Raw genomic sequence first — 24,862 nt, 5'->3', positions numbered from 1 at the left:
TGGGGGGCAGGCCTGTCCGTATCTTAATGGACATTTATAATGCCAAATGTGTTTCAACTGCATTATACGGTTCCGGCATATGGGGTACCGCTGACTGTCAGGAGATTCAAGTAAAAGAAAATTCTTTCCTGCGTTACCTGTTAGCGGTTCCCAACTCATCCTCCACATATATCTGCCATAAGGAATTAGATCTGGTTTATATTTCTGATCTTGTTAAAGTTAGCCCCTTATTGTTATGGCACAAGATATGGACCACAGAGGAAACTGTTTTTAACAGAACTATTCTGATTGACTGCCTCAAATTAGAAAGATGCATGGATATTCCCTGGATTGGCTACATAAAAGAATTTATGATTAAGATGGGACATTTAGCTTTTTTCGAAAACCCTTGTTCCTTAACCTCGATTTCCCGGAAGGAATACAAAAAAAGGTGTCTTGACTTCCTGGATAGTCGACGATGGTGTGATGAAAAAAGCAAGAAATCCGTACTCCAACATAATTCACTGTTACAGGCCCCCGGCCTACAGTTGTACCTGTCTTCGAATTACTCCAGCTACGACAGGATGTTGTTAGCTCGTCTGAGAGTCGGATCCTATTATAGATTAATAACTTTTCCAGACAGAAACGATTGGTCTCCAAATTTAACTAATTGCCCATGTGATAATTTCGCAGTGCAATCGCAAATACATTGTGTTCTTTTCTGTAAATTCTATTCATGGGGAAGAAGGCAATATTTGATTCCCCTATTGAAGACCTGGGGACTGAGGCAGTGTAGGCCTGCTTTTCTAAAACTGCTTTTACTACAAGATGAAATAACCATTAATGCCTTATCTAAGTTTTTAAAATTTGCTATTCGGTGCAGATTGTCGATGAACTAATTTAGAGTCTGTCCTTATGTTGATTACCCCGACCAAGACGTACTTGAGCTGTAATAATTTCGATTTTTAATTCAGTATCTTTTAATATGTATGTATTTTTGTGTCGCTTTTATGATTTTATATTTGAAATCGAATAAAGCTATCTTGACTTGACTTGACTTGAGTGACTTCTCAAATCCTCTTCTATTTCATTAAAAAATTCTGACATGCAGACTGAAAAAGCAAACAGCATGAATCTGAATACCAGCAGCACACTTCCGTGGTGAGCAGTAGCTTTACTACAGTGATCTAATGTGCAACTAGATTGCTAACATTCAGAATTTATGACAAATGTGTGACATATCTGAATACCTTCTTGATGGAATCAAAATAAAAAAATGAAAGCATTTCCTACTGAGGAGATTGCAGTAAATATGGAAATTAGGAAAATTCATAACAAATAAGTCTCTCAAGATGGCCACCAGAGACAAAAGAGCCCAAATGTAGCCCAAATATCATCCAGATGTAGCCCAAGTATAGCCCAATGACAGAAGTGTGCAAAACACTTATTTTTTGTGTTTTTGCAGTTTTATATAGTGCAGACTTGTCGGGTATTGGAGTGCTTTACATGAGCATTGGTTACATCACCCAAGAACAAATTCATTTTGGTTGCAGACATGGGGAGATTAAGTGATTTGACCAGAATCACAGAATGTTGAGCTGAAGCAGAAACTCAAACCTGGTTCCCCAGTTGCAAAGTCTGCAGCTATGGAAATAACACCTCATCCTCTCCCAAAAGTGCAACATTTAATCAAGTGGTCAACTGGATAAAAAAACATAAAGTTAACAAATAATTTAAAAGTGCTTTCTCGCAATTTGAAAACTCAGAAAATATGTCCTCATTTTAGTTTTTTAGAGCACTAACCATAATTTTGATGCAAATAAGACCCTCTCATATATGTAATTCCTAAAGGAAATGCTCTAGGTATTACAGTTTTGATTACATCAAGATGACGTCAGGCGTTTCACACTTTTGTAATAAATATAGAATGTTAGCAATCTAGTTGTTCATTAGGATACTGTTGAGAGGCAGAGGCCAGGGGCACGGACTCTGAAAATTGAAGGCAGGTAGGAGGGTGCAGAGGCAACAATTTGACCACACTGGGCAGGCAGGAAGGGCCGTGGCAGCACAACAGACTATGGAGGGCAGTGGAAAGGGGGGCAGGGACAACAAACCAACAACACAGGACTGGCAAGAGAGGCTGTGGCAATTTAATAGACCATTGTGGGCAGAAGGAAGAGGCAGTGGTAGTACAACCATACCTGCCAACAGACCCGATTCAGCCAGGAAACGTCCAATGTTTTTAAGCTCAAATGAGCTTTATTTGATCGGTCTCCTGTCTACAATCTCCTCTTTTTCAATGTAACTCAAAGGGGAAAATCAATACCCTCGTTTTTTTTCAAAATCTCCGTCTTACCAAGTATAAAATATTCGCAAGTATGGTACATTGGATCATGGAAGGCAGGAGGAATTGGGGTAGGGACATGGACTTGGATAACAGAGGACAGGAGGGACACGGAGAGGTGCACCAAACTGGTCCTGCAGGGCAGGCATCACGGTTTGCAGCAGCACAATACACCACACAGGGCATGCGGGACAGGAGTGCAGCACAACAATCCATAGAAAGCAATAGGGAGGGGACAGGACCATGCACATGGACAACAGAGAACAGAGGGGAAAGAGGCAATGGTAGCTAGCTGACCATAATGGACAGACAGGAGAGAAAGCTGCAGCATAACAGACCATAAAGGGCAGGAGGGACGGATCAGGGGCATTACAATGGAACAGACAAGCCAGGAGGGAGGGAATAGGGGTCTGCACATGGAAACAGAGGGCTGGGGGCAAGGGGGCAGGGCAGGAGCAGCAAGATGACCATGGAGGTCAGGCAGGATGGGCACTAGAAAGAAGACACACCATGGAGAGCAACAGTGAGACTATGATGGCATACACACAGACCATGGAGGGAAGGTGGGAGGAGGTCAGGGTCAGCTAGCTGACCACACAGGGAAGGTGGGAGGGGCCATGGCAGCACAGAAGATAATTGCATGGCAAGCGGGAGGGTTAGTGGCAGCACAATGGCTATGAAGGGCAAGAAGGAGGGTGCAGGGGCATGCACAAAGGACCAAGGAGGATAGAAGGGAGGGTCAGGACCTGGGCACAGACAAGAGAGTTCAGGGGAAGGGGCCTCACAACAGACCGCGCGGGACTGGCAGGAGGAGCAGTTGCAGCACAACAGACCAGGGAAGGCAGAAGGGTGTGGCAGTAAAATGGACCATTGTGGACAGGATGAAGGGGATAGGGGCATGGCATGTGGACAGGGAAGGTGGAAGTGGCAGGGACAGGTTACAGTCATCTGACAATGCTAGGCAGGTGGGAGGGGAGTGGCAGCTCAACAGAACACTCAGAGTAGATAGGAGTGGCAGGTCCATGGAACATGGTGGACAAAAAGGATGGAGCAGGGCATGCACAAAGACATCGGAGGGCAGGGGGAAGGAGAATAGGGGCAGCAAGCTAAGCACAGAGGCTAAGCAGGAGGTCAATGATGGGGCATAGAATTGGGCAATGGAGGGCAGGAGGAGTGGACTGGTACATCATGCTAAATGGAGGGCAGTGGCAGCACATCAGACCATGCATGGCAGGAGGGAGGAGGCTAGTCCATGGATTCAGACAACAGAGGATAGGGAGGAGGGGGATGAGACAGCAAGCTAACTGTTCAGGGAAGGTGGGAATTAGGAATTTTATTGTTTTTAAAATGTGTGTCTGTGCGAACTACTTAAAATATGAACAAGTATGCAGCATAATCTCACTTGTGACTGTGACTCCGGGCTCACTTGGCAGAAACACCCCCTGACCCACCACCCCCATCGCAAAATGTAATGCCCGTGGAAAGGGTAGGTGAACGCAGCGTTATATAGAACATATTCCTGAGAGCACGATTGCAAATGAAAACTAGATATAGTGTATGGTATAAACTATGCACCAAAAAGTGTGATATAAGATGAACCTGATGAATACAAGCCCCAGCTAGGCCCGCAAGAGACAAGGGTTCGCTCTTCTGTAACGAAATCTATAAGGAAGTTGGCACGGAAACTGCAAAGTACAAAAACAACGTTTATTAACCCTTAAGGGTGGTCCTACAATCCACACAACACTCTTCAGTATTGCAAGGAGTAGCACAAAGAACTTGCATACACAGTCCCCTTTTATACACAACAGAGGGGCTCATAAGTGGGTGGATACCACATGAAGTCGAAGAACATTACCATTTAGGGTCATTCTCGATACCAAATCAATACATGGGCGGAGCTAACACATTCCTTGGGCCCGCGAAAACACATGGTCAAGCAAAGCTAATTATAACAGATGTGGTCAAGTCTGGGCATGCGCCAGACGGGCAAGGGAGAGCTATTTATAACCTGTTGCTAGGCAGATCACAAGAGCAACTAACACAGAAGTTGGACTCTCCTCGTGGTGAACACATGGCAGCATGTCAATACAAAATGGAGTCCGGACTTCGGCCAACATAATGGGGAAAACACGATAAAAGGGAAACACTAATGTTTTCAGTGAATGCTTAATCACATTCTGCCTTAATTTACAACAGACGACCCTTTCAGCATTTACTGAAGACATCCGGTTTCCAAGAATAATCATCGTATATGTCAATTATCATCATTCCTTTAACCTCTTTAGCTAGACCCTTCTGGCGGGCAACTTCGGCAATAGCTTTCTTGTCTGGAATGCAGAATGAAATGCATACAGAACAGCACAATGGTCCACATTGAATACACATACAAAGAAAGAACAGAATTGCTATGATAATACAGAAACCAGTTAAGACCTTCCATCCCCAGGCAGTAACCAACGCCCAAAACCATCCAGAAAAGGACCAAGTGCCGTTTTCCGTGTGGATTTCAGCTGCTATTTTATGCAGCTTATTAATGGCGTTATAAACGGATGGCGTATGATCAGGAATGAACACACAGCAGCTACTTCCAATAATTTTACAGGCTCCTCCTCGATCAGCTAGCATTACATCCAATACCATACGGTTCTGTAATGCAACAATCCTGGTAATCTGTAATTCTTCCGTAAGATTCCCAAGAGCAGCAGCAGTCTGATTAGTCACAGCTTCTACCACTCTTGTTAATCTTCGGATCTTTCTACTATTCAGAGAGGCTCCCACAAAGAAAAACAGTCCTAAATTAAAATCAATATACTGTTGCAAACTGGTATCGGTTTGATCCACCTCATCAATAGATAGAGTACGTTTATATCTATTTACAGTTACATTATTCAGCAATTTCAAATCCTTATGATATGACGCAGGTGCTAAGAATACAGGAGGCAATAGGAATGATACATAGCATACCCCAGACCACCCAGCCGGCAGACGGTAATAACCTTTATTTCCACATACAAAGTAGGTATTATGGGATGCTAGGAAGGTGCTATTATTTAACCCATCAATGTTTAACACAGTTATACAATCACTGACACCGACAGGGATAAAACCCACACTCTGGACGCACAGGTCCGCTTGGGCTTGTGCTACTTGGATTACAAACTTATCCTTCCCCACAGTGTCTCTGGTGTTCGTGAAGATATAGGGGATGGATTCATTGTCCGGCCGGTATTCTTCCCATTCCCAAATTGTCCCATTCGCTTGTGGATATCCATTCTTGTCCTGATGGCATTCTTTATTAAGTCTGAAAAGCAATCGTCCCACTGTCGGTTTTCGAGTGGCAAACAACAGAGTGTACCATGCTCTACAAGAGCCATTATGAGAGAAAGGAAGGGGTATGAATGGCGTACCTCCTTTCTTCTGATGGGCTGGCATCATCCCACATATCCAACAGTTCGTAGCATTTGTAGCAACGTGGGTGTGATGCAGCATCTGAATGAAAGTGTTATTCAAATAGGATTGTCGATGCTTCAACTCTTGGTATGGCAATGTGTAAAAGTAGTGCTCCGCAGGCACTGGAGTCGTCAACACAAGTGTCTTTCGAGCAGGAGTTGCCTCCTCCACAAACCATGTGGTTATACCAACGATAGCTACTGTTAGCATGAACCCCAACGCACAAAGAATTTTCTTCTTCTCCATGTCAAAGGAAACAATACCCTAATACCTTCCTGAAACTAAAAGTCTGTCAGAACTCTTCCCCTTGGGCAGCGGTTGATTTCTTCACCAGCGCGCCAAGACGGGTGTCGCTACACTAATGCAGGGCTGATCCCCCCCCCTTGCCTCATCGGCTCTCCGTTTCACTAACCCAAGGGCCGTTCTGACAGTATGTCCCGGTACTGGAAATCTCACTTCCTTGGTCGCAGATGATATCGCCTTCCTCCAGAAGTCGTGTGGTCCGGAAAGAGCTCCTCAGTGTCGTTTGGCTCTGCAGCACGGCCTGTCTCTGCTGCTAGGATGTCTCGTTGATCGGTCAGCACGGCAGACTCCACCAATCCGGGCGGTACCTTTCGACAGTGCAAGGAATGGATCCAATTCTTCCTGTTCGAGACTCGCACTGCCGTCCTCGTTGCAAGAAGGACCTGCTCAGGTCCGACCCATCTCGGCTCCAAACTGTTCGTCCTGTCGAAGACCTTCAGCATGACATGATCCCCAGGGCGGAGACCATGTCCTTCACCGGTAGACCGATCAGGGAGCGCCTCTCGGACCTGTTGATGAATAGAAACCAAGTTATCCGTTAACTGTGCCAGGTAATCACTCATCATCACACAAGGTACATCATACACAGCCTTAGGCCTTGGTGGACCCCAAATGTTCATTGGGCGTCCAAATACAATCTCATAGGGTGTAAGGCCGGTTCGGGAGTGTGGCACCGACCTAATTGACAATAACGCCAGTGGCAAAGCGTCTGGCCAAGTCAAAGACGTTGAAGCTTGAATTTTGGCGATCTTAAGCTTCAGTGTACCATTATATTTCTCGACTAGTCCTGCAGACTGAGGGTGGAACACGGCGTGGAACTTCTGGGTGATGCCTAGGCCCTTCAAGACATACTTTATAACATCTGCTACAAAGTGAGGGCCATTATCACTCCACAGAAGTCTACAGACGCCGTATCGGGGGAAAAACTCTTTCAGCAATAGCTTCGCTGTAGTCATTGCAGTATTGTCTTTCGCAGGGTACGCCTCAACCCACTTACTGAAGGCGCAAACCACTACTAGAACATACTTCAAATTGTTACAGCGCTCAAGCTGGATGTAATCCATCTGCAGAACCTCAAAGGGTGCAGTGGGTGTCGCAAATCCTCCTGCTGGAGTTCGCGTGCCTTTCCCTGGGTTGTACTTCAGACAAATCATACAGGTCTGCACCACCCTCTTCGCCGTGCTAGCAATCTCTGGATGCTCCCAGACTTGGGTAAGCAATTTCACAATTGCGGAAGCTCCAACATGTGCTAGCCCATGTGCCATCTGGACCATAGGTTGTACAAAAGCCGTGGGTAACTTCCATCTATCCATCTGCTTATTTCTCCAGCAACCCTCGTCATCCAGTTCTCCTTCGCTAGCCCATTGTTCCCGCTCTTTGTCAGAAGCGGTCTTTTGTATTTCTCGCACTTCCTCCTTCGCATCATGCCATCTCTCCACCTGTGACTTCACTACATACATGGCAGTAGTACCGGGCTGCATCGCAGTCTCCCGTGCTACTCGATCCGCTAACGCATTCCCTTCTCCAACCTTATCAACTACTTTCCTATGGGCACTACACTTAACAATGGCAATTTTCTTTGGGTATGTCAATGCAGTTAAAAGATTGTGGACTAACTCCCCATGCATTATCTGCACCCCATGTGACGTTAGAAACCCTCTCTCCTTCCAGAGTAGGCCGAAATCGTGCGCTACTCCGAAGGCATAGCGGCTGTCTGTGTAAACATTCACACATAATCCTGTACTAAGCTCACACGCTCGTGTTAACGCTATCAGTTCCGCCGCTTGAGCTGATTTCTGCGGTATGCGTGCTGTCTCCACTATCGTCTGTAACGTGGTAATTGCATATGCTGCTGAAGTCGTACCATCTGGTAGCTTCAGGCATGATCCATCTACCCACAACTCTCCATCTACATCTGAAAAGGGCGTATCCTGGAGATCAATACGACCCTTTGTTTGTTCCTCAGTCACAAGAATACAATCATGCGCTTTCTGTGCCTCAGGCTGGGTCTCGGGGTATGGCAACAATGTGGCCGGGTTTAATGTCACGCACCTTTTTAACGTAATATGAGGAGCCAAAAGCGTCAGCTCATATCCCGTTAAACGGGCACTGGTCAAATGCTGCGTCTTTGTTTGATTAAGCAGGGCATCCACAGCATGGGGAACTAACACCAACAGTTTATGGGACAATACAATTCCTTCACTCTGCCGTATTGACACAGCTGTCGCCGCAACCGAGCGAAAACACCCCGGCAATGCTCGGGCGACAGGATCAAGCACAGCCGAAAAGTATGCACAAGGGCGCTGCTTATCACCATGCATCTGTACTAAAACTGATAATGCACATCCATCTTTCTCATGCACATACAACGAAAAGGGTTTTGCATAATCAGGGGTCCCTAACACTGGTGCTGAACAAAGGGCCTGTCGCAATTGCTGAAAAGCAGCATCACACTCATCTGACCAGGGGATCGGGATGGGCGTGTCTTTTGTCAAGAGCGCTAGTAATGGCTTAGCTATGTGTGAAAACCCCAATATCCACTGTCTACAAAAAGAAACAAGACCCAAAAATGCACGCACATCCTTCTGCGTGGATGGCCTTGGTGTGTCCAAAATTACTTGGATACGATCTGGTGTGAGTGCACGCCCCTCCTTAGACAAAAGGTGACCCAAATAAGTCACCTTTGGTCTACAGAATTGCAATTTCTTCCTAGAGACCTTATGATTGTGAGATGCTAAAAAGGAAAGTAGGGATAGCGTGCTTGTCTCGCACAACTCCAGGGTGTCAGCCGCCAACAGGATGTCATCGACATATTGAATGAGGGCGACCCCCTCGAGTAAAACAAAGGAATCCAACTGTCGCTTCAAGGCCTGACTATAAATACTAGGGCTTTCTGTATAGCCTTGGGGAATTCTACAAAAACGATAAGATCTATTGTTTAATGTGAACCCAAAAAGAAATCGGCTATCAGGGTGAATGGGAATAGAAAAGAAGGCATTTTTCAAATCAATCACTGAGAACACGGTCGCCGTAGGCGGGACCAAGGTAAGCAACGTCGTGATATCGGAAACCACCGGGTACTGAGGTATCACGATCTTATTTACCTCCCTCAAATCAATTATAAACCGATAGACTTTTGCATCCGTGTCCTTTTTCAAAATTGGGAGAATCGGACTGTTACAGATATTATAGGGAACTTCTTCCACTACTCCCACTGCGATCAAATCCTGCACAATCTGTATGAGAGCTTCCTCGCCCTCCTGGGAAATACGATACTGTGGGAGGCGTGGTAGCACCGCCCCCTCCTGAACACTAATGTGGACCGGAGGAATCACCATTTGTCCGACATCTGTGTCCGAAGTCGCCCATAAAGCTTGGGGGAGGGTAGCCAACAACGCATCCTCTGAGATCGTACACATCCGCCCAGATCGGGGGTAGTTGTCATTTAAAATCACCCTCACACCCTCAGGGGAACAACGAATTGTAGCCCTAAAGTACTTTAACATATCAAGGCCCATAATGTTATCCGGTGTGTACGGAGCAAGCAGAAACGGACAAGGCGCAGAAAAACAATCAACTTTAAACGCAAGGGGCTGTGAAAGAGGGCTTCGGGAGAGTGTACCGTCAAACCCTACCAATGTAACTATTGAGCCGGATGGGGGAGCCCCCGGAACCAAGTACCTAGACAATGCACTACGTGTCGCTCCTGTATCCACTAGGAACTGATCAGTAGAACCTAAAACCTCAGCCGATACATAAGGACCCGCCTGATCGACCGGCACCTCAACTGATTCGGACCCCCATCCTACGCATTCCTATGCATGCTGAGAATCATGATATCCCGAGTGATCGATGTCCGATACATGATACTGATGCTGGCGATCGAAAACGTTTGAGCTATCTCGGTGCTGCCCAGCAGTATCGAAACGGACATTATCGTTGGAATTCCCTCTAAAGTTCGAGAAGCCCCCTCTACCCCTCGGTCCACCCGGAGTGTGCCCCTGACGCGAAGCACGCAACGCTGGGCAATCCCTGGCCCAATGGCCCAACTGCTTGCAATACGCACACTGGTTCCTATTCAAATCAGATCGGCCCGAAGGGGGACCATAAGATCCGCCCCTTCCTCTATTATTATTTCCCCGGCGGGGCGGGCCATATACTTGTGCTAACATCACTTTGGTTTTAAGATCTTTCGATTTCTTCTCCTCCTGGCCCTTCGCCTCGTGCTCCTGACGCTCATAATACTGAGCAATGGTCAGAAGGGCCGTCGGTGTCGCGGAGGACCAAGAACTCTCACTCGCTTTTAACCGGGCCGCAACTGCCGGCAGCAGATTGGCCACATATTTGTCCGCGAAAAGGTGGCGGCCTGTGTCGTCGGTAAGCGACTGGCCACTAAAGTCATGGAACGTTTCCTCAAAACGCGTAAAGAAGTCCGCGACTGACTCGTCAACTTTCTGTTTACATGCTGCTAACATATTCCAGTCAATCTTTTTAGGGGGGATAATCGTCTTCAACTTAGCCACAATAGCCGCAGGGAGATCTAAAATATTCTGGGGTGGTTTCTGTGCAGGCTTCCGTTCCCTATCCTCATCCTCAAGGTCAGACCACCGGGCCTTAAAGGCAACCGCATCATCTACCTTCCGGACAGAGCGCCACGTATCCGGCGGTAGGATAAGGCCAAAGAACAGGTCTATATCCGCCAAGGTCATAATGCAAGAATTCAAGGCCCCCTCGACTTCTTCATAGAAGGCCGCTGGATTCTTGCGGGGGTCAGGCAACGCATTTTTTAATGCCATAACATCGGCCCTATGCCATGGAGTATAAACCCAATTATATACAAAATATCCCCTTGCATCGGCGGAGTTAACATCCGAGCTAGTCCCTGCTCCCTTAGGAGGAACATACAAAGGCGCCGCCTCTCGCATTGGTTTAGCATGCACTATGTCATCCTTATCTGACTGGGAGGCGGATGGGTGGCCCCCTGCTGCAGACGAATCCGACTGCTTCTCCTCCTCCGTTTGTTGACGTGCTTTCTCTCTAAGGGCCAGCACTTCGTCCCGCAAAGCGAACAGCCGCCGAGCCGCTTCAGAAGCCTTAGGGGGAGAAAAAACACCATTACGTAATGCTCCGGCATCCGAAGACACGTCGGCAGGCTCAAGGACACCAGAATATTTTCGGAAAGCAGCAATTACTTCTTCTGAAAAATGAGACAGAAAATACACCCTCTCTCTATCTTGCCACGACCCCCAAGCATGGAACAACTCATCCATAGACATCTTGCCCTTAAGTGCACGAAAGGAAAGTTTCCGAAGCTCAGCCATATACTCGGCCGATAACATGGACCGTGTGTCGACCTTACCCGGAGCCGGGCCAGAATCTTGCGGCCGTGGAGCAGATGCGCCAACATAAGGGGGCGGAGAGCGATCTAGTAAATAAAAATCGTCATCAGGATTATTAAGGACAGGATAAAGCGGCTGACGAACAACATATTGACCCGAAACTTGTAGCCTACGCTCTTTCTCTTGTCTGTCCGTTTGCTCTGTGTCCTCCCGACGCTTCGCTTCCTGCGCTCGCATATGATCATTCTTTCGTTGCTCCTTATCAAACAGCGCTTTCTCACGTTTCTCTCGCTCACGCACTTCCTTCACCCATAATCGCACACACTCAAACATATCCTGACGAGCACGTCGCTTACACATACACTGTTCCACATACTCAATCTTACGTATATCAAACGATCCATACAAAGGCCATAGCAACTCAGGATCCTTCCTAGTATATTTCCTCCATAACGTGCTGTACATTATGGAAGAAAGACCATGCTTCACGTACATATCCCTATTAGGAGTCCCCTCTGGGGGAGCTGGAGCAGATTCCTCGAGGTTCAACCGGTTATCCAAACAGCAGCACCACTTACGGAGTGCGCTAAAAGCAGGCATGCTAAGAATAATGCAAAATATGCAGTATTATCACGAAAAATGGCACTTAATCGTTGCGCCGTTCCAAGTTTACACAGCTCCGGAGAAATTTCTCCACATTACCTGCCTATATGTGTTGCAACGCATATATTTTCACAAAGACAAATTCAAAATATGACTAGTCACCATCAATCAAACTCAAATAGCCAGACCAGGCTTCAAAACTCGGAGCAAGTACCGTACAACGGTTCTTACCAATCAAGAGTCCAGGTTCCAACTGCCAAGCTCCACAATCGCCCAAACGGCTCTCACGGCAGGACCGACAGAAGAGGTCTCAGTCGATGACCGGCGCCACCCAGATGGTCAGCTCGGAAGGGAAGGAAGAAAAACCTCGGGATGCCAAGGCTAAGACGCCGCTGGCAGTGATCACGTCCCTGGCCAAACTCCTCACCTTCGTCGCGACCAGTCCTTCGAGCATCCGAGTCGCCGATGAGCCCCACGTGACGGGCGCCAATTGATGAATACAAGCCCCAGCTAGGCCCGCAAGAGACAAGGGTTCGCTCTTCTGTAACGAAATCTATAAGGAAGTTGGCACGGAAACTGCAAAGTACAAAAACAACGTTTATTAACCCTTAAGGGTGGTCCTACAATCCACACAACACTCTTCAGTATTGCAAGGAGTAGCACAAAGAACTTGCATACACAGTCCCCTTTTATACACAACAGAGGGGCTCATAAGTGGGTGGATACCACATGAAGTCGAAGAACATTACCATTTAGGGTCATTCTCGATACCAAATCAATACATGGGCGGAGCTAACACATTCCTTGGGCCCGCGAAAACACATGGTCAAGCAAAGCTAATTATAACAGATGTGGTCAAGTCTGGGCATGCGCCAGACGGGCAAGGGAGAGCTATTTATAACCTGTTGCTAGGCAGATCACAAGAGCAACTAACACAGAAGTTGGACTCTCCTCGTGGTGAACACATGGCAGCATGTCAATACAAAATGGAGTCCGGACTTCGGCCAACATAATGGGGAAAACACGATAAAAGGGAAACACTAATGTTTTCAGTGAATGCTTAATCACATTCTGCCTTAATTTACAACAAACCGGGTGTGAAATATTAAATGCAATACATTGTGCGCAATGAAGATTCATCGGAGAGCACGAGATAGCACAGGCACTAGCGCGTGCTATGCGATATGCGCCTTGGAGTTTAATATTCACAGGGCAGTGTTGTGTAACCTAACTAGTCTCTAAAGTTGTAATATAAAATATGTGCTGGGGAGTGTAACGTTGCATATGCACTGTGACAAAGATATAGATCCCAGATTGTAATATGTATGGCATAGCGCTGTGCGTTATAACATAGGCATCGAGGAAGGCACGTTAGATGGGGCAATATAACCCGTGCGAAGGCAAGTGTGTCATGACATATCCACGGGGTGTTGTTACAGTGCACATGGGCTAGAGAGTGTCATAGCATACGCACTAGCTGGTGGAATACAACACAGAGGTGTGTGGCACTCGGTGGGCACTGGTGGGTGTAACACAGCATTGGGCTCGGCCAGGAGCGTGCTGTGACTCTCAAGTGAGGTTTGTCTCCTTTCCAGAGAGTAAAATAAAAAGTATTACACATCCAGCGGTGGATGTGTGTTTTATTAACCGTGATGTGTGTTTAATTGCATAGTTTTGGTTGAATTTTTGTCGAATCCCCTTTGAATGGCTTGGTGTGCGTATGTATTAAATGTGCCCGTCAATAGCTACCCATGTTTGTATAAATAAACGACAAGGTTGTCTACTTGGAGAGTACCCACTGGCGGGGGCGCTGGGATTAGGCATGGTAGGACGTCAGACACTGTGTAAAGAAATTGAGCAGTTCCTAAATAGCTAAGACTATGGGGGAAGGGGAAGAACAGGTCTTTCTTCAAAATGCCCTCACACACCCCAAAGGATGTCATGCTTCATCATTTGGGCATTTGCCCCTCGTCAAGCCGTCGCTGCAATGCCTGACGGGCTCCCGAAACCGGGGCTCTTTATCGGGGATCTTCTGAAGAAGCCGTGGGGTGCGTGTGGGTGTGAGGGCTGGGTAGTGCACAAAGCATAAGGTGAGTGAAATAGGTATAGAGCAGTCCTACTTAATTCAAGTGTTTATTATTGAGGTAGCTCTAGCCTAGTTTAAAACTGTGTAGAAGCCTTTATTTTGGAGTAATGTTCCTTAAGGGCTAGTGTAATAGATGTGGTCAACATGTTTTGTGCCCAAGCTGCCCCATAAGGGGTCAATGGCACTTCGTCAGGACCAAAGAAATAATTGTGTAGTGAGTGCACAATGAAGTCAAGTTGCTAGAAGCGGTAGGGGGTATACTAAAGAACTGGTACTGGGGTATACTATAGACCCCTCGTTACCTAGTCCCAGCTGACGGGGATTGAACCAGAGCACTTAAGTTGCTCCGATCGAAGTGTAGGCGGGCAACTTGCGTTCGTCCTACCCTCGCTCTGGGCCCACGTCAGAGCTTCACTAGCGGTGTAAATACATTCCACGTGGATTCATTGTATGCATAGTCGCCTTTTAATGAATATCATGCAAATCTTCATGGTGATAGGTACGTACGGTTTGTCCAGCATGTCATAGGTGTTTCTATAAATATATTTTTTTTTTAAATAATAAATAATAATGGCCGGCCCCGGGGATGGGGTCCCCGGGGCCATAGGTGGCCTGAGGAGGGGGGCAAATCAGCCCCCTCCTAAAGTATATTTAAAAAAAGGTCATGGCCCGGGGGTTGGGGTCCCTGTGGCTGATTAAGGCCTTGGGAGGGGGCCCCATTCCAATTTTTTTTTTTCGAAAAAAAAAAATTAGGAGGCAGGCCCTGGAGGATGGGGTCAACAGGGCCAATAAATTAAAAAAGAAGGGGGGGCACACAGCCCCCTTCTTAAAAAAATAAAATAAATAAAAGACCGGCATCACGCTGGAGTCCACGCCCCCTCCTTGCAGCACTCTGCAAACGCGCCCTCTGGCGAGTTGCAAGTTGGGGAATTAATTCCCCTTCAATACTGAGGGTCCCTGAGGGCCAACTAGCCCAACAGGTATCTCCAATATGCACCAAGGAGCTGCGTTGCAGACAGGTGTTCAGAGGCCACGCCCCTTTTTACACCTCTCTGCAACGCAGCTCGGTGGCGCTTACTGGAGGTACCTAGTGGGCTAGTTTGACCCTAGGGACCCTTAGGATTCAAGGGGACTTAATCTCTCAACTTAGAACGGCCACAGGGTACGTTTACACAGTGGTGAAGGGAGGGGACGGGGCCTGAGGTGATGTGTGCAAACACACCCTTTGGCACTTTTTAAGTTGGGGAAATAATTCCCTTTCAATCCTGAGGGACCCTGGGGGCTAACTAGCCCACCAGGTGCTTCCAGTAAGCACCACTGCACTGCATTGCAGAGAGGTGGTGCAGGCCGTGCCCCTTTTTACACCTCTCTGCAATGGCGCTTACTGGACGTACCTAGTGGGCTGTTTTGCCCCTAGGGACCCTCAGGATTCAAGGGGACTTAATCTCCCAACTTAAAACGGCCAAGGGCGTGTTTGCACAGTGGGGAAGGGAGGGGACGGGGCCTGAGGTGACGTGTTCAAACCCGCCCTATGGCACGTTTTAAGTTGGGGATATAATTCCCCTTCAATCCTGAGGGCCCCTGGGGGCTATCTAGCCCACCAGGTGCTTCCAGTAAGCACCACTGCACTGCGTTGCAGAGAGGTGGTCTAGGCGTGCCCCTTTTTACATCTCTCTGCAACGCAGCTCTGTGGCGCTTACTGGAGGTACCTAGTGGTCTAGTTGGACTCTAGGGACCCTCAGGATTCAAGGGGACTTAATCTCCCAACTTAAAATGGCCACAGGGCATGTTTACACAGTGGGGAAGGGAGGGGACGTGGCCTGAAGTGACTTGTGTAAACACGCCCTGTGGCGCGTTTTAAGAGGTAGTTTTAATCCCCCTGCCCTATTATATACTAGGGGCTTACAGAGGAGGTCATGCTAATCACAGGGGGACCCCAACGCATAGTGTTCCCTAGTGTATGTAGGTGTTTTCACTGTATTTTAACTGTCTTTTAACATAGCACTGGCTCTAGGACTGGTTAGTCAGACTCAGTTACCACCAGTCTCCGTCTGAAAAAGTTGAGGGTACAGGATGATTTTGCAACAATGCTTCTTTTTGCTCTTCTGTTTGTTCTTTTTGCACGTTAGCCTTCTTCCTGCACTTTTCTTCGTCTTTGAGGACTTCTGTTGCTTCTTTCTGCATTTCTTTTTTTTCTTTCTGTGCATTTTTTCTTCTTTCTTCACATGTCTTTTCTCTGTAGGCATAGTTAGCAATTAGCATTTAAAAAACCTTTGAAATTCACTGAAAAAAGTGATGTAATATGTGACGTCATCAGCAGGTCATTGCGGGGCTGCGAGTTATAGTTAGCTGAACTAACTATAACGGGGGAATTTCTAGTGTTTTGTATGAGGGAAATGTCCAGCTAACTATAACGCCCCTGAAACCTATGGTTTTTTCAGTGAATTTCAAAGGTTTTTTAAATGCTAATTCCTAACTATATCAGGCCTGAAACCTATGTTTTTTTCAGTGAATTTCAAAGGTTTTGTAAATGACAATTTTGAATGTTTTAATTGTTATACTGATTTTTTTGATACTGATTTACTACATTTTTTAAACTATTTATTTTTAGATATATTTTTTTTAATTACATTATAATTACATTATACATTACAATACAAAATATACTTTCTCAGAATGAATTACTTTAGTTTAAATACTTGGCAAATAGGCAACAGACTTTTAAGTACAGTAGTTACAGTTGTTGCAATGGGCAACCCAATTTCAAACACAAAGCAACATTGAGCTCAATGTGAATTTCTAGTTAAATACAATTAGTTACTTTATGGATTACTTTTCTAACCACAGGACTGGATCCTAGATTCAGTCCTTGGACATCTCCTGTAAACAGTTGAGTAAAAGCGCTTTGGTTACAGTAGTAATTTTTAAGGAATATTATTGTATTTTAAAAGTTGACAGAAACTTTTTCCCATAGAATCACCATTGTTATCCTATGACAGAAAATTCACTTAGCAGGTAAGTAGTGTTATCATTACTTTTTCTTACTCAGTGGTGGATCCTGGATCCAGCACTGGCCAACCTCCTGTAAACAGTTGAAAGAATGTGTTTAAGTCATACAGACGATTTTTTAGGAATATTTTTAGTTTGTGAAAATAGACACTTAGAACTTTTCTGGTGAAAACCACCCAATGGATTCCTATGGAAGGAAATACAAGTTACTGGTAAGTACGCTTAGAATTACTTTTCAGGGTCAGTGCTGGGCTAAAAGATGCAGCACTGGGTTCTCTCCTGATTACAGGTGAGTAAATCGGAATTCGTAGTTCGACTGATTTTAGAGGAATATTTGTACAATGGTGAAGGAAGGGGGAGGGGCCTGAGGTGACGTGTGCAAACATGCCCTGAGGTGTGTTTTAAGTTGGGGAATTAATTCCTCTTCAATCCTGAGGTCCCCTGGGGGCCAACTAGCCCACCAGGTACCTCGAGTATGCGCCAGGGAGCTGCATTGCAGAGAGGTATTCAGAGGCCACGCCCCTTTTTACAACACTCTGCAACACAGCTCTGTGGCACTTACTGGAGGTACCTGGTTGGCTAGTTGGTTCCCAGGGACCCTCAGGATTGAAGAGGAATTAATTCCCCAACTTAAAACGCGCCACAGTGCGTGTTTGCACAGATCTCACCTCAGGCCCGCCCCCTACCTTCACCACTGTGCAAACGCGCCCCGTGGGGGGTTTTAAGTTGGGGGATTAAGTCCCCTTGAATCCTGAGGTCCCCTGGCGGCCAAACTAGCCCACCAGGTACCTCCAGTATGCGCCAGGGAGCTGAGTTGCAGAGAGGTGTTCAGAGGCCACACCCCTTTTTACAACACTCTGCAACGCAGCTCCGTGGCGCTTAGTGGAGGTACCTGGTGGGCTAGTTGTCCCCTAGGGGACCTCTGGATTGAAGAGGAATGAATTCCCCAACTTAAAACGCGCCACAGGGCGTGTTTGCACAGTATCACCTCAGGCCCCGCCCCCTACCTTCACCACTGTGCAAACGCGCCCCGTGGCATGTTTTAAGTTGGGAAATTAAGTCCCCTTGAATCCTGAGGTCCCCTGGCGACCAACTAGCCCAGCAGGTACCTCCAGTAAGCGCCAGGGAGCTGCGTTGCAGAGAGGTGTAAAAAGGGGCGTGGCCTCATTACACCTCTCTGCAACGCAGCCCCCTGGTGCATACTGGGGGTTCCTGGTGGGCTAGTTGGCCCCCAGGGACCCCCAGTATTGAAGGGGAATTCGTTCCCCCTCTGCAAACGCGCCAGGGGGCGCGTTTGCAGAGTGATGAAAGGAGGGGGCGTGGCCTCCTCCCCGATCCCGTTTTTTAAATTTTTTTTTATTTTTAAGAAGGGGGGCTGTGTAGACCCCTTCTTTTTCTTATTTTTTGGCCCTGGGGACCCCATCCCCCAGGGCCTGCCCCCAATTTTAATCCCTGGGGGGTGGTGGTCCCCGGGGCTTGGGGGTCCGTAACAGACCCCCTATTTTAAATAATTAGTGCCCCGGGGAGGTGGCGTTCCCCGGGGCGTGTGGGGGGCTCGAGCCCCCACAGAGGTTTTTTAATTTTATTTTTAAACAAACAAGCCCAGGGGGGTGGAGGTCCCCCGCATACATGAGCCCCCGCATACATTAAATTAAAGCCCCGGGGGGTGGAAGTCCCCGGGGCTGCGGGGCCCCTCTGGGTCCCCCAATATGATAAAGATATTGTCCCCGGGACTTGGCCCCCCAGCAGGAAGCGCGGACCCTACGCGCATCCCGCGATTTAAAAAAAAATATATATTTTTTGGGGCCTTGGGGGGCCTTGTGGGACCCCCTGAGCAGGCCTAGGGGGTCAGGGTGTTTCTATCCTGCCCAATTGTCACGTTTTGCACCTTTTTTTCGGTTTTCTTGTGCCTCGGTTCTACCTACATTTAAGCAAAAGGCACGAGTCTGAACTGAGGACTACCTCTTTGCCAAATTTGGTGTAATTCCGTTCAGCAGTTCGGGCTGCAGCTGCGACAACAGATCCTATGGGAAATTGCATGGGGAAAATGCATTTTGGGACCCCGCTTTTTTCTCGGCCCCCGCTTGACGAATCACCACAAAACTTTCAGGGTAGGAGCGGAGAGGAGCTGGCCAAAAGTTTGGACAATTTTGCGAAGATTCCTCAATCGCCGCCAGACTTATTGGAAATAGAATGTTGCGGATTTCCTCTGGAAAATAGGTCCTAACTATAACTATCTACTGGCGACCGCCAGTAGATTATAGATATATATATATATATATATTCACTAAAAAAACCATAGGTTTCAGGGACGTCAATTGAGATGTAATCAGTGATATCATCAGTGATGTCACTGACCATGTCATGAATGATGTAATATGTGAAGACATCAGCAGTGCATTGTGGGGGCACGAGTTATAGTTAGCTCAACTAACTATAACGGCCAAATTTCTCTTGTTTTGTACGAGTGAAATGTCCAACTAACTATACCATCCCTGAAACCTGTGGGTTTTTCAGTGAATTTCTAAGATTTTTTAAATACTAATTTCTAAATATAACGTCCCTGAAACCTATTGTTTTTTGAGTGAATTTCAAATGCTTTTTAAATACTAATTAGTAACTATAACGTCCATGAAACCTATGGGTTTTTTCAGTGAATTTCAAAGTTTTTTCAAATGCTAATTTCTACCTATAACGTCCCTCGAACCTATGGTTTTTTCAGTGAATTTCTAAGGTTTTTTAAATGCTAATTCGTAACTATGATGTCCCTGAAACCTTTTATTTTTTCAGTGAATTTCAAACGTTTATTAAATGCTAATTTCTAACTATGCCTACAGAGGTAGGACAGGGGCAGAAAGAGGAAGAAAAGCGCAGAAAGAAGCAAGAGAAATACAGAAAGAGGCAACAGAAGTCCAAAAAGACAAAGGAAAGTGCAGAAAGTAGGAAGAGAATTGCAGAAAGAAGAAATAGAGGTGCTGAAAGAGGCATGAAGGGTGCAGAAAGCGCAAGAGAAGTGCAGAAAGGACCAACAGAGGTACAGAAAGAGGCAAGAGATGTGCAGAAACAGGCAGGAATGGTGCAGAAAGAGGGAACAGGGGTGAACAAAGAGGCAAGAGAGGTACAGAAAGAGGCAGGAGGGGTGCAGAAAGGAGGGAGAGAAGTGCAGAAAGAGGCAAAAGAATTGCTGAAAGAAACAACAGAGGTGCAGAAAGAACCAATAGAGGTGCAAAAAGAAGTAAGAGTGGTACAGAAAAAGGTGGAGGATGTGGACAAAGAAGCAAGGGAGGCACAGAAAGAGGCAAGAGTAGTGCAGAAAGAGGTAGGAGAGGTGCAGAAAGAGGCAAGTGAGGTACAGAAAGAGGCAGGAGGGGTGTAGATAGAGGCAATAGAGGTGCAGAAAACGGCAAGAGAACAGCAGAGAGGCAAGAAGGATGCAAAAAAAGGAAGAAGGGTGCAGAAAGAAGCAAAGAGGTGCAGAAATAAGCAAGAGAAGTGTCAAAAGAGCCAAGAGAGGTGCAAAAAGAGGCAAGAGGGTTACAGAAGGAGGCAAGGGAAGTACAGAAACAGCCAAAAGAAATGCACAAAGAGGCAATAGAGGAGCAGAAAGAAGCAAGAGAGGTTTTGAAAGAAGCAAGAGAAGTGCAGAAAGAGGCAGGAGGGGTACCCAAAGCAGCTAGTGAGTTGCAGAAAGAGGCAACAGAGGTGCAGAAAGGTGCAAGAAAGGTTCAGAAACAAGCAAGAGAAGTGCAGAAATAGGCAAGGGAATTGCTGATAGATGCAAAAGAGGTGTGGAAAGAAACAAGAAAAGTGCAGAATGAGGCAAGTGAGGTGCAGAAAAAAAGCAAGAGCAGTGCAGAAAGAACTAACAGAGGTACAAAAAGAGGCAAGAGGGGTGCAAAAAGAGGTAGGCGAGGTGCACAAAGAGGCAAGAGAGGTACAGAAAGAGGCAGGAGTGATGCAGAAAGAAGGAAGAGAAGTGTAGAAAGAGGCAGAAGAATTGATGAAAGAAGCAACAGAGGTGTACAAAGAGGCAACAGAAGTACAGAAAGAGGCATGTGAGGTGCAGAAAGACGCAAGAGCAGAGCAGGAAGAACCAACAGAGGTGCAAAAAGAGGGAAGAGGTGTGCAGAAAGAGGTAGGAGAGGTGCACAAAGAGACAAGTGGGGTATAGAAAGAGGCAGGAGGGGTGCAGAAAGAAGGATGAGAAGTGCAGAAGGAGGCAAAAGAATTTCTGAAAGAAGCAACAGAGGTGCCAAAAGAACCAACAGAGGTGCAAAAAGAAGTAAGAGTGGTACAGAATAAGGTAGAAGAGGTGCACAAAGAGGCAAGAGAGGTGCAAAAAGAGGCAGGAGGGGTGCATAAAGAAGGAAGAGATGTGTAGAAAGAAGCAACAGAGGTGCTGTGAGAGGCAAGAGGAGTACAGAAAGAGGTACAAGAGGTGCAGAAAGAGGCAAGAGAGGTACAGAAAGAGGGGGAGGGGTGTAGAAAGAGGCAGGAGATGTGCAGAAAATGGCAATAGAACATCAGAAAAAGGCAAGAGGAATGCATAAAAGGGAAGAAGGGTGCAGAAGGAAGCAAGAGAGTTGCAGAAGGAAGCAAGAGAACTGCCAAAAGAGGCAACAGAGGTGCATAAAGACGCAAAAGAGGTGCAGAAACACGCAAGAGAAGTGCAGAAATATGCAAGAGAATTGCTGAGAGAAGCAAAAGACTTATGGAAAGAAGCAAGAAATGTGCAGAAAGAGGCCAATGAGGTGCAGAAAAAAGCAGGAGCAGTGCAGAAAGAACCAACAGAGGTGCAAAAAGAGGCAAGAGGGGTGTAGAAAGAGGTAGGAGAGGTGCACAAAGAGGCAAGAGAGGTACAGAAAGAGGCAGGAGGGTGCAGGAAAAAGGAAGAGAATTGCAGAAAGAAGCAACAGAGGTGCTGAAAGAGGCCTGAATGGTGCAGAAAGAACAAGAGAAGTGCAGAAAGAACCAACAGAGATACAGAAAGAGGCAAGATAGGTGCAGAACCAGGCAGGAATGGTGCAGAAAGAGGCATGAGATGTGCAGACAGAGAAAAGAGGGGTGCAGAAAGAAGCAAAACAGTGCAGAATGAACCAACAGAGGTGCAAAAAGAGGCAAGAGGAGTACAGAAAGAGGTAGGAGAGGTACACAAAGAGGCAAGAGAGTTACAGAAAGAGGCAGGAGGGTTGAAGAAATAAGGAAGAGAAGTGCAGAAAGAGGCAAAAGAATTGTGAAAGAAGCAACAGAGGTGTAGAAAAAACCAACAGATCTGCAAAAAGAAGTAAGAGTGGAAAAGAAAAGGTAGAAGAGGTGCACAAAGAGGCAGGAGATGTACTGAAAAAAGCAGGAGGGGTGCAGAAAGAAGGAAGAAAAGAGAAGAAAGAAGCAACAGAGGTGCTGAAGGATGCAAGAGGAGTGCAGAAAGAGGTAGGACAGGTGCACAAAGAGGCAACAGAAATACAGAAAGAGGCAGAAGGGGTGCAGAAAGAAGGAATAGAAGTGCAGAAAGAGTCAAAATAATTGCTGAAAGAAGCAACAGAGGTGTAGAAAGAAGCAAGAGAAGTGCATAAAGAGGCAAGTGAGGTGCAGAAAGAAGCAAGAGCAGTGCAGAAAGAATCAACAGAGGTACAAAAAGAAGCAAGGGCAGTACAGAAAAAGGTAGAAGAGGTGCACAAAGAGGCAAGAGAGGTACAGAAAGTGGCAGGAGGTATACAGAAAGTGAGGTATTATTTTTAGCGGAAGACATGTGGAAGCATATAATAGTTGAACTTTTTTTAACAATTATATTTTGTGGCATTTGTGCCTTTCAAATGAAAGCTTTTTGTAAGAAAATATATATTTTCAAAAATAACATCTAAATCATATGCGAGTACAGGTACCCACAAATTTAGAAATGTACAAATAACCACTGCTCCTAACCTCCATATCCTGTGCCTATTTCAGAAATATAAAGGTTTCCTTGATGCTCATTTTTCATTCTACACATTTCACCATAAAAATTAGTCTATGCTTGGTGCACAAAGCAAAACCATTGTACAATGCAGCTCAGTTGTTGGCTTGGGACCTTAGAGAACCTACAAGAGAGGTGCAGAAACAGGCAGGAAAGGTGAAGAAAGAGGGAACAGGGTGCAGAAAAAAACAAGAGAGGTGCTGAAAGAGAAAAGTGGGGTGCAGAAAGGCAAGAGGAGTGTAGAAAGAAGCAAGTGAGGTGTAGAAAGAGGCAACAGAGGTGCATAAAGAAGCAAGAGAGGTGCAGAAACAAGCAAAAAACGTGCAGGAAGAGGCAATAGATTTGCTGCAGGTAGCAACAGAGGTGTGGGAAGAAGCAAAGGAAGTGCAGAAAGAGGCAAGTAAGGTGCAGAAAGAGGCAAGAGAGGTGCAGAAAATTCCAATAGAACAGCAGAAGGAGACAAGAGGGATGCAAAAAAGGGAGGAAGGGTGCAGAAAGAATCAACAGAGGTGGAGAAAGAAGCAAGAGAAGGGCAGAAAGAGGCAAGAGGGGTGCAGAAAGAGGCAGAGAGGTACAGAAAGAGGCAATGGAAGTGCAGAAACTGGCAAGAGAAATGCACAAAGAGGTAAGAGAGGAGCAGAAAGAAGCAAGAGAGGTGTAGAAAGAAGCAAGAGAAGTACATAAAGAGGCAGGAGCAGCCGCGGCCTGTGGAGGGAGTTCCGTGGGGCGGTAAGGCGGGGAGGGGCAGGGTGGGGGGTTATAAAAACCGGAATATCGATAATTACAGGTAAGTAAACAATTAAATAAATAAAACGGATTTCGTAGCGCGCGCTACGAAATTCGTTTTATTTATTTAATTGTTTACTTACCTGCAATTATCCATATTCTGGTTTTTAGAACCCCCCACCCTGCCCCTCCCCCGCCCTGCCTTACCACCCCACGGAACTCCCTCCACAGGCCGCGGCTGGGCAGGAGGGGTGCAGATAGAAGCAAGTGATGTGCAGAAAGATGCAACAGAGGTGCAGAAAGATGCAAGAGAGGTGCAGAAACAAGCAAGAAAAGTTCAGAAAGAGGCAAGAGAATTGCTGAAAGAAGCTACAGATGTGCAAAAAAGGCAAGAGAGGTGTAGAAAGAAGCAAGAGAAGTTCAGAAAGAGGCAAGAGTTTTTAAGGAAGTCAGTGTCATGCCCATTGTCATGGTTGCTAGGTAGCAAGAGAGACACGAGGGGGTAAAAGACATAAAGGAAGAGTTGTCGCAGGACATGGCTATATGTTTAATAAAGTGAGGATCCGTGCCATACAGCGAGCACCCAGCTGTACAGTTCACTCTGTTTAGTAGGAATTGGAGACAAGCAAAAGACTGCCCTAGTGCTATTGCTTGACTGGCCCTGGCCCTGTCTCAACTGAAAGGTAAGCTCATGGTCTCATAGGTCTCTCATTTACGTGAGTTTAAGCTATTGGCATTGTAAATGACAATGCCTTTTATTTATGTTTTAAAAACGAAAACAAAAAGAAAAGGCATTGTCATTTGCAATGTCAATAGCTCAAACTCAGGTAAATGCGAGACCTATTGCATTGAAAATGTTTGTTCATCTTAGAGTAATTTACAGAGCTTAGTAGCTTGACATGACATAAGCAATATATAATAGGGACAGGACCTAGTCACCAGTCAAAGTTATATTATAGAGCATGTGTCAATCTGCATTGGTCAAAAAGCGACTTGGCTGACATCTGTGCGGCACAAAATGCATTTTCTTGCATAATAACATGGTTTTCATGTTAGCCATCATGAAT

This window comes from Triturus cristatus, chromosome 7 (assembly GCF_964204655.1).
Source record: "Triturus cristatus chromosome 7, aTriCri1.1, whole genome shotgun sequence".
NCBI lineage: Eukaryota > Metazoa > Chordata > Amphibia > Caudata > Salamandridae > Triturus > Triturus cristatus.
The sequence above is the reverse complement of the archived record's forward strand: the minus strand, read 5'-3'. Positions refer to the sequence as shown.